Consider the following 9,770-nt stretch of genomic DNA (forward strand, 5'->3'; position numbering starts at 1 on the left):
ATAAGAATTAGGAATGAGATATTTGTTTTTTTCTTTTACATAATACAAATCATACACCTTATATTTTGCGTCACAACGAATTTATATATATGTTTTAATCTGTATTTTAACTCTTTATATAGGTAAATTTATTTACAATGGGTAATAGAATTATATTTAATTATTTTAATATAATGAGAAGGTTAATATATTTTTGCACAAAAGTTGTACACACAAATTTATCATATTTATATTTATTAGCTAATGTAAGATGACATTATATGTATATCTAATTCATTCTTTATGAAAATAAATTTAAATTAAAAAGTTCTGTTGATTTGGAGATATGCAAATATATTTAATTTAATTAGGAATATAAAACTCACTAATTTTTTGTTATTAAATTTATATTGGTTGATTGATATTTATCATATTAGATAAAATATTATCTATTTTTTTTAGAATCTCTTGGTCTAACATAATTCTCGAACATTAAATGTCTTACAAAACAAATGACAGTTTTCCAAAAATTAATCTTTCTTATGGAGGGGAGGGGGATTTATATCTGAGAATTATAATTAAACATATAAACATTTTGATTGTATAATACTATATTGTTTAAGAGATATAGAGTAAATTTTTTTTTAATTATTATATTGTATTAGTGTTTTTAAGCGGATCGATTTAGTTGATTTTAAAAGTGCTAACTTAGGATTTTACGCAAAAGTAAATTATCCAAGCTATGAAATTTTGCCTAGATGGCAGTAAGTTAGACATCTACAGCCAAATTTTGAGGTTTAGGTAATAATGTTTTGGTGAAAATCTTTATTTAGTCGTTTTTGAAAATCGGTTATAATCTTGATTAGCCGTTCTTTATAATCGGCTAAGCCGCACCGTTTAACAAAACTACTTGGAATCAATAAAATTGAACTAATACAGAGATGTACTATTTTATATTAATTAGTAATATAAAAGGTTTAGTAGTTATATAGATTAAGAAGACCACATCTTATACTCCATATTTTGATATAGAAATAGGCTTTATTTCTTTCCTTTCTAATAAAATGGAAAAATTTATATACAGAAAATGTGGCTGCGTATGCAAATTAATTATGGCTTCCATTTCCTGCCCTTTATTAATTTTTAAAATATTTTAACAAAGATTATTGAATTATTTAATATTAATAAAGTCACGTTATTTATCCACTACAAGTGAGCAATAAATGATTTACCCTAAACACGTTCAATTTATAATAAAATATCACGTGCCTAGGCATGTTCCGGTATGTTAACTTGCTGCACTTGTTCCTTAACCAAAACTTTTAAAATTAATTTATAATATCATTAAAGACCTAAATTTGGCATTGAAATAATTTTAATCTATTAGAGTTTTTTGCCATCTTTTTGTCCATTCCTCTGAAGGTTTGTCAGTCAGATTTTCATCTATCAGGTCAAAAATATACTTTATCTTATTGCGGCGAAGTATGCAATTCCTATCTTATGCATAACCTTGGTTATTATTCTCTAGTGATGATAATCTCATCCCTCATTTTCCCTTCACGGAATAGGCGGTGGTCGAGTCTGTGTAAATCCTAAGCATGACTAAGTCATGTGCTTTTCATATTATTACTTATCATCATTATGGTAATACATTTTTTTACATATATGTAAGATATAATCTGATAGTATTTATAGGAATACTAAAGCTTTCTCTATTGTAAAAGATACCGTCTCTCCTTGTATCATATCTTCTAAGTGGGTTTCTAAAACAACGGCATATACATCTCTTACAATCTTAATGTATATATTGCCATTTTAAGTTTAAAAATTTATTTCCCTTTTACAAATGCTTGTTATATTTCAAGAAAATATTACATAGTATAGCTATTCTAGTGCTGTTCATCGTAGCAAATTAAGGGAGTAGAGGTTTATGGGTAGTGACATTTTCTTATTGTGTAGACGTAATAATTAATAGACTTTAAATTTGGACTGTATATAATTTGCCGATGTCGGTTCTTATAACGGTATGCATTTCTATAATTTAAATTTTAATCTGTTCCGACTCTGCGAATGAAACTTACTGCATGTATTTATAATTAGCAATGAATGGAATCGTTATCTTATCACTTATAATTTAAGACATCTAAAAAAATTTTTTATATAAGGCGGGATAAAAAAAGAAGTTTTACTTAAACTATCAAATTATTCTAAATATTTGTAATGATTAAATTATACATAGAACATCAGTATATTTAACATGTTTCTTGTTAAACTTTTATTATTTTTTTAAACTTTATTTAATTTTTATAATTTTCAATTTAAAAAATATTTTTAAAAAAATTTGATTTTCAAATCTATTATTTGACGAATCGAATAATAGTCGGTTCATTTCAGTTATGTTGTATTATATCATTAACCTCCATCCCCTCATTCACAGAATAAAATAACTTTTGGGTATTAAAGAAGTAGAGGTCATAATAAAGTAAATTTTTTACTGCTCTAGCTAACTGATTTTCTGAAGTGAGAGATAGATTTTAGTCCGATATAGTTATGTATTTGAACAACTACTCAGGTAATGATTAAATATAAAATTTGGGTTAATTGAGTTAAAAAAATTATTGAAATTGGGGTTTAGAAGGAATAAGCATTACATTTAAGTAATAAGGAACCCCTGTGTAACACTTGTTTGGAAGGTGTTGCGATAGACAAATATCTTATTCCCGCTGTAGAAATTAACTTAGGCTGAAATATTCTGAAGGTTATACAAATCGTTCAGTTTTCCATTCGTAGCATCTTTGCGAGATAAAAATTTGGAGTAAAATTTCAAAATTTACCTTCTACCCGTAAATATATGTAGGCGATTATACCCCTTCCTTTTCATAAGTCGATACCTTATATTGCTTTTATTGCGAAAAGTTTTCTCAAGTTTGGGAAAAGGGTGGATAATTACCATGGCGTAATCGGAATATATAAAATTATCATTAATTGAGTCATCTGTCTTAGGTTCGAATGGGGGAAAGGGGGTTGATATAATGACTTTATCAGAATACCAGGCAATTAGGACTGAATTTTTTTTATATGTTTAAAACTTAATTAAACTTTAATTGTAAAAAAAAGCTTGTAATTTTAATTTTTATATAGAAAATCTTATTTTTTTTAGTTCCCATAAAGTTTTTTATTATATAGATGACTAAATAATATTTAATATATTTTTATTTTGTGAATGATAGTATATAAATCTATATTTTTTTAAGGTAAAATGTGTTTCTTCTTATTTCATAATATTTATAGAAATATTCATTATCACAGTTAAATCAAGTTTTTTTCACCCCCGTGGAACGTAAAGAAGATTTAAGACGTGTAAGTCCTGAAAACTATCGCGTTTTGCAGTATTTAATAAATTTTTTCTTTCAACATTCAACAATATACTTAAATATCTTAAAGTTAGTGAGTTGTTATCTGATTTATAATAAATAATCGAAACTATTTATTGCTATTACATCATAATTAAATAATCATTACATCAAAATCATAAAATAATATTATTAGTAAAATTTATGGATTTCAATGCAATCCCTGGGTGGGTGGCTAACTAAGCCATTCAATAAAAAAAACATTTTATTTTATATATTATATCTTATTGGTTTTAAATAATTGATTTATAGCTTAAAAAAACACTTATTTTGATAAAAACCATATAAATTATGCTACTAACCTAACTTATATTTAAAAAATATATATTAAAGTTTGAAAAAAAAAAAATTGTTCTTGCGATCTTTTAACTCTCTATTTTATAAAATTTGTAAATTAAAAAGGAGGAGATAGTAATGATCTGGTTCAGTAAGATTTATAGAGTGAGCTAATGGCGAGTGCGCTTCTCCTATAATTACTTTGAGAACTCTCAAAATATCCTCTAAGAAAAAGGATGAAGACTTTTAATATTGTCTTGAATTCTTACATTTCATTCGTTAATCAATTTTGAAAATATATTTTAAAATAATATTTAAATTAACAAGAGAAATTTTTTTTTTTAGTTCAAATTTATTTCGCATTTGTTTTAAATAGATTATGGTAATTCTACAAACTTTGTAGGAAACTGACAGAATCAAATATTTTTCTAAGAATGAGAACCGAAGCTCTCACTCTATTTTAGTCACTGCATTGGATGCATGATAGTTAATTATCTTATAATTGATACAAAATTGTTGTTTTATTAAAACACTGAACTTAATTAAATATAGAATTATATTGTTATATAACTATTTTTTTAAAATATTTTAACAGTCATTTCACTAAAATTTTCTTTTCTTTTTGTAAAAATAGATTATATTTAATATTTTTTATTCGATTTTTCTCAAAATTTGATTATTTTTACATATTATAATTGACAAGCGCAAGTGCTTAATATTAATATATAGATATAGATCATACAAATAAGGATTTATATTTATTACAGTATTATTATATTATTATAGTATAATAGATTTTATCAAAATAATTAGCAGCTTCCCAAACACTTGTGTAAATTCACCTATTTCCAAATTTAATATATTTAAAAAAAAAAAATCGAAAACACAGATTATGGATATAGTATAATTATATTTATTAATATTTTTTTGTTATTTGGATAGATATTAATTTTTTTTACATCCAATAAAATATCAAACATATTTATGTGGTTGAAATACTCGAATTTTAATAGTTTTTAAACTTTTAAATTAGATTAACGATCAAATCAAAGTGATAACTTACTTTACTTCCAAATAATCATTTATAATTTAAAAATTAATCGATAAGCCAAGGGTATAGAGCGAATTGATTTTCACCCTCTAATGTAAATATATATACCAAATCTCAGGGTTAATTTTTTTTTCTTTACCAAAGTATAACTATATTAATAAATTTCATAATATAGATTTATAAAGATATAATGATTGAAATTTAAATTAGTAAAAGGTAACTTTTTAGATTTTTTCATGAATAAAAAGTGTGATTAAATATTAGACTGAACCCTATATCCAGCACGAAATATGAATTTATATAAAAAATATATAAGTAAAACTATCCTTAAACTAATATTATAAGGGTCTTTTTTGAGGTTAAAATCAACCTTTATTTTTTCGCCTATTTAATTTTTTTTATAATTTTAATTTTAAATGATATAATTTGTAAATGCAAACATTATCAAATTTTTAGTTATCACAACAGTCTCCATGCTATTTGTATGGCGCTTGTTTCATCCAAAATATTTTTTCAGAAAAAATTGTATTGTGGAAATAAGTCCTCTTATAGAACTAAGTATATTAGGAACAGAATTAAAAAATAATTTACTTTCGATTTTATTAACTATCGACTTAGCCATACAAATTCCTCTAGATCTGTAATTCTTAATGAAATAGACTCATTTTATGAATTAAATGAAGTAAAAATAAAATAACTTATTTGGTCCCTTTTTTTAATAATAAATACAAATAAAATTTTTTTTTAGATAAACATTCCCATAATTCTGGATACGTTTGTCAGATAATAGTTGGTCCAACAAAGATATGAGTGTCTAAATATAAAATTAATTTTTTAAAAATATTATTATAATACTTTCTGAAAAATTGTCAGATTAAAAAAATATGATTTAAACTTTCCTAAAATTTATTATATTGGGATTTTTATTTGCTTTATAAATTTAAACAATAAAATTTGCAATTATATTTTTTTTCTCTTGTAAACATTAAAATGTTAACTATTTAAAAATTTCTCTACTTAATTATCTATGAAACTTAAACGTCCACTTTTATACAATAATAGTTTAATAAATGTATTAGGCTGACGTTCTGCTGTACCAAACAAGCCCCGACCTTTCCTAATCGCATTAAAATTAATCTTAAGCATATTTGACATACCTCCCAAATATATTTAATTAAAGGACTGTCAATGGTAAAATACTTAACAAATAATAAGCATGCCCTAACTCTAATTAAAGATTGGTAAGCCTATATAGAATTTCCCGGTTTTTGATTGCCATAGATTTTTTTTTTAAATTCAGTGAAATTTCTGCCAATCTCTTTCCTTTTTAGATGTGCTAAAAATTTATTTTTTAGATGTAAGTTCAAAATAACGTTTTGTTTTGATGTTTCGCACTGAGCACGAGCCATTCCGGAACATGCTACTGAAAAAAAAATGATTTTTCACAATCACTAGCCTTTACACTATTTACAATAAGTATTGAATTTCAAACTTTCGATTTATCATTTAAAAAATATATGAAAATATATAAATTTCACACGCCCTTATTTTCATATTTTATGTAATATTATCCAATTCCCTTTCTTAATTTTCAAGTATAATCCTAATAATATTATATTAATTAATTTTAATTATATAATCACAATAATATTTTTAGGAAAAAAAAAATTATTTTTGGATATTATTTTCTACCCCCAATATAGGTATATTTGGAAGCATCTACTACTTCGATTAACTTTAAGGTGAGAAAACTAACTTTATTCAGGTAATATAATATAACCAATCTTTTTGTTTTATTTCAATTTTTGTTTGCATTATTTTAAATTATTATTATATATAATAATAATAATTATTTTTTTTTTTAAACAATTTGATTTTAGAAATGTAAATATTTAAATTAAATTTATAATATTAATTTAATATTATATAAGAAATAATTTTTTAGGGTTTTTCAATCAATATAAAATACAATTTTTAAGGATAAAAAAAAAGAAGGAAAAGAGAGATAAGGAGAATAAAAAAAATAAGATAATTATTGTAATGCATAATGAAAAAGGACTTAAAAGTTTATTTTATTATATCTTTGTTTTGTCTTTTGTAAACGAAGAATAACTTAAAACAAAAAGAACAGTTATGTAAATATTGTATAACATTCATAAAAAATATTATATCAAGCATATATGACATAATAAAAACAATTTTTTTTTGTATATTTTCATCCATTCTTTTAAATTGACACGTGCATACCTTTTTTTTTTGTGATCAATATGCGACATTTAAAATTATATAATTAATTAGTTATTAATATAAGTCCGTCTTATTTTCAAGTTTTTATTAGAATATGAAGTTATACAAACTTACAATTTATGGGGCTTTGAATAATGTTGTTAAACGGCTCGATTCAGAAAGTTTCTAAAAATGGCTAACTCAAGATTTTATCCAAATGTATATTAAGCGTGGAGATTTTGCGCATAGAACATTTATTGGCAAAATTTTGATTCTTAGGTTATAATATTTTGGCTATACTCTTGATCTAGCTGATTTTAAAAATCTGCCAAATCCCATTTAACAACACTAGCTTTTGGACTGTGTTCTTTTTCTATTAGGAGAAAATGCAAACTCAGTTCGCCTTATATGCAGTGTATTTCAATTCAGACAGTTTGTATTGGTATATTCTTTTTCTTGCATTTGTATTTTTTTTGCAACACAATATAATACATTATATATAATATAGTATATATTTTTTTTATAAACATAGGTGTGTTAAAAATAAATATCTTGATTTTAATAAAATAAAAACCTCATTAAAAATTATATACGGTTTTGCATTTTAATATACTTTTTTTTTTTCGGGAAAAAACATAAAAAGAAATATTAAATTATCATAAATTGATGAAAAAAAAAATTAAATTGATTTATAAAAAAAAATAAATATATTTGTAATATTGCAGAAATTTAAAAATAATTGATATTATATAATAAAATAATGATATTGTATGATAAATTTAGTAAATGATTAATTTTTTCAATATTAAATGTATAAAACAGCCTATTTATAGAAGAGAAAAAAGGAGGTCATTACATCTAAATTTAATTTTAGTAATTCGAGTCTTAATTTACAGCCTATCGCTGACAAAATAAGCTTAACGCTATAGCAACTTGTGTTTAAAAAGCCCGATTTGGGTCGATTTTTCAAAACGGCCCGATTAAGATTTTAGCCAAAATAACATTGTGTAAGCCTCAAGATTTGGTAAGTAGAAGTCCAACCCTCTCTGCCATCCATGATGAAAATCACCAGGCTTACACAATATTATTTTGGTCATAATTTTAATAGGGCAGTTTTTAAAAATCGACTCGAATTGGGCTTTTTAACAACACTAGCAAACACCATATAAGAGTAAGAAACTGAACTTTTAATTATATATTCCCTGCCATGCTGATAATATACCTCTTCACAAATTATTATATTCATACAATGTTTACGGATATCAAACACAAATTATATTAGCTGATATAATATTATGTTTGAAGAACGTTTACCCATTTAGGAATATTTAAATTTAAGGACTTTCTGACTTTGGGACCTCTATATTGAACTAACATTTTTCTGTTAACATTATAATAAATTTTCAATAATTCTTGAAATATTAACAGTATTATTGAGAACCAATTTAAGAGAGTGCTAGGTTTTTTAAAAAAAATTGGTTAATGATTAGCACAATAAACTTATTATCAGCATAGACTGCTCACTCGTTATTAGATTTGGAATATATTTTGAAAAAAATGCCCTCCATATTTTGATTGACATTTTTCAAATTATTCATCATCATTTTGAATTTTGATACATTTGAGGATGAACTTTCAGTGAATATCCTTTTTTAAATCGAAACTTAAAGCTATTTTACCGGTTATTGTGAATTTTATAAATGTTTTTTATCAATTATTTATAAGAATTTATTAATAAAAGTAAAGCCCCTCACTAGCAGTGAGTAAATTAGTTTTTATTAAATATTATTTTAAAAAAAACGAGTTGTATAATATTAATTAATTTGTTGAAATAGTAATTATTGCACACTAAATAAAATATTTTTTTTTGGGATGATATATTATTATTATCTCTATTCAAACATAGACACTACACTATCTTATCTCTTTTGGGCAAGGGCAATATCGCGAAGGTATTATCGTGGAAAACTTTGGACTAAATATCTTTTAGCAAAACTTTTATTGCGAATCCATTGTAGCGAAGCGTTTATCGGTAAGGAATATAATTTAAAAAAATATGAATTAATTTATGAAGAATTAAATACAAATTTTTATCTTTTGCCCTATACACTAAATATATTTTACCATGGTAGCCTTTAAAAAACCCTCAATTTACCTAAACTTAGAAAAAAATATTATAAAACAATCAACTAGTTTCATCATCGTTATATTAAGATTCCAGAATAAGCAGCTTAGAATATAAATCAGATAATATTCGTGTAATTGAATACATTTTAGTAAAATATAAATAATTTTTTAAGAAACGAGTTAGGAAATATCAAGCAATTTTTTTTTGTAAATATTATACACATTTTTATTTAAAAAAAGAAGTTACAGATCACCTTTAAATGAATAATATGCAACTTTTTTAGCCGGACCTAAAATAATTCGAATTTTGGTGACAATTAATGGCAGAAAGGAATTTATGCTATTTATATTAAGGTCCCCTCCTCCAAGTAATCTCAAGTTAAAGCTGTGTTATTTCAAAATTTTGCCCTCAAGATTAGAGACATTATAAAATTATGTATAAATAATCATGTTAGATGTACGAGATGGCAAACCTTTTTACATTATTTTTTATTAATAAAAAGGATTATAATCGATTGCACAAACAAAATATTATTAATATAATTTTTAAACATAATTGAAAAAAGGTGAATCAAAATGACAATAAAAGACCTGACGCCACAAAAGTTTATTTATATAATATATATTATACTTTATCCTTTTTACATTCATGATAGATAGATTTTCTTCATATCTATTATGTATTATTATAATATGTG

Source organism: Gordionus sp. m RMFG-2023, chromosome 2, assembly GCF_954871325.1.
Source record: "Gordionus sp. m RMFG-2023 chromosome 2, tfGorSpeb1-WG-v2, whole genome shotgun sequence".
NCBI classification, from domain to species: Eukaryota; Metazoa; Nematomorpha; class Gordioida; order Chordodea; family Parachordodidae; genus Gordionus; species Gordionus sp. m RMFG-2023.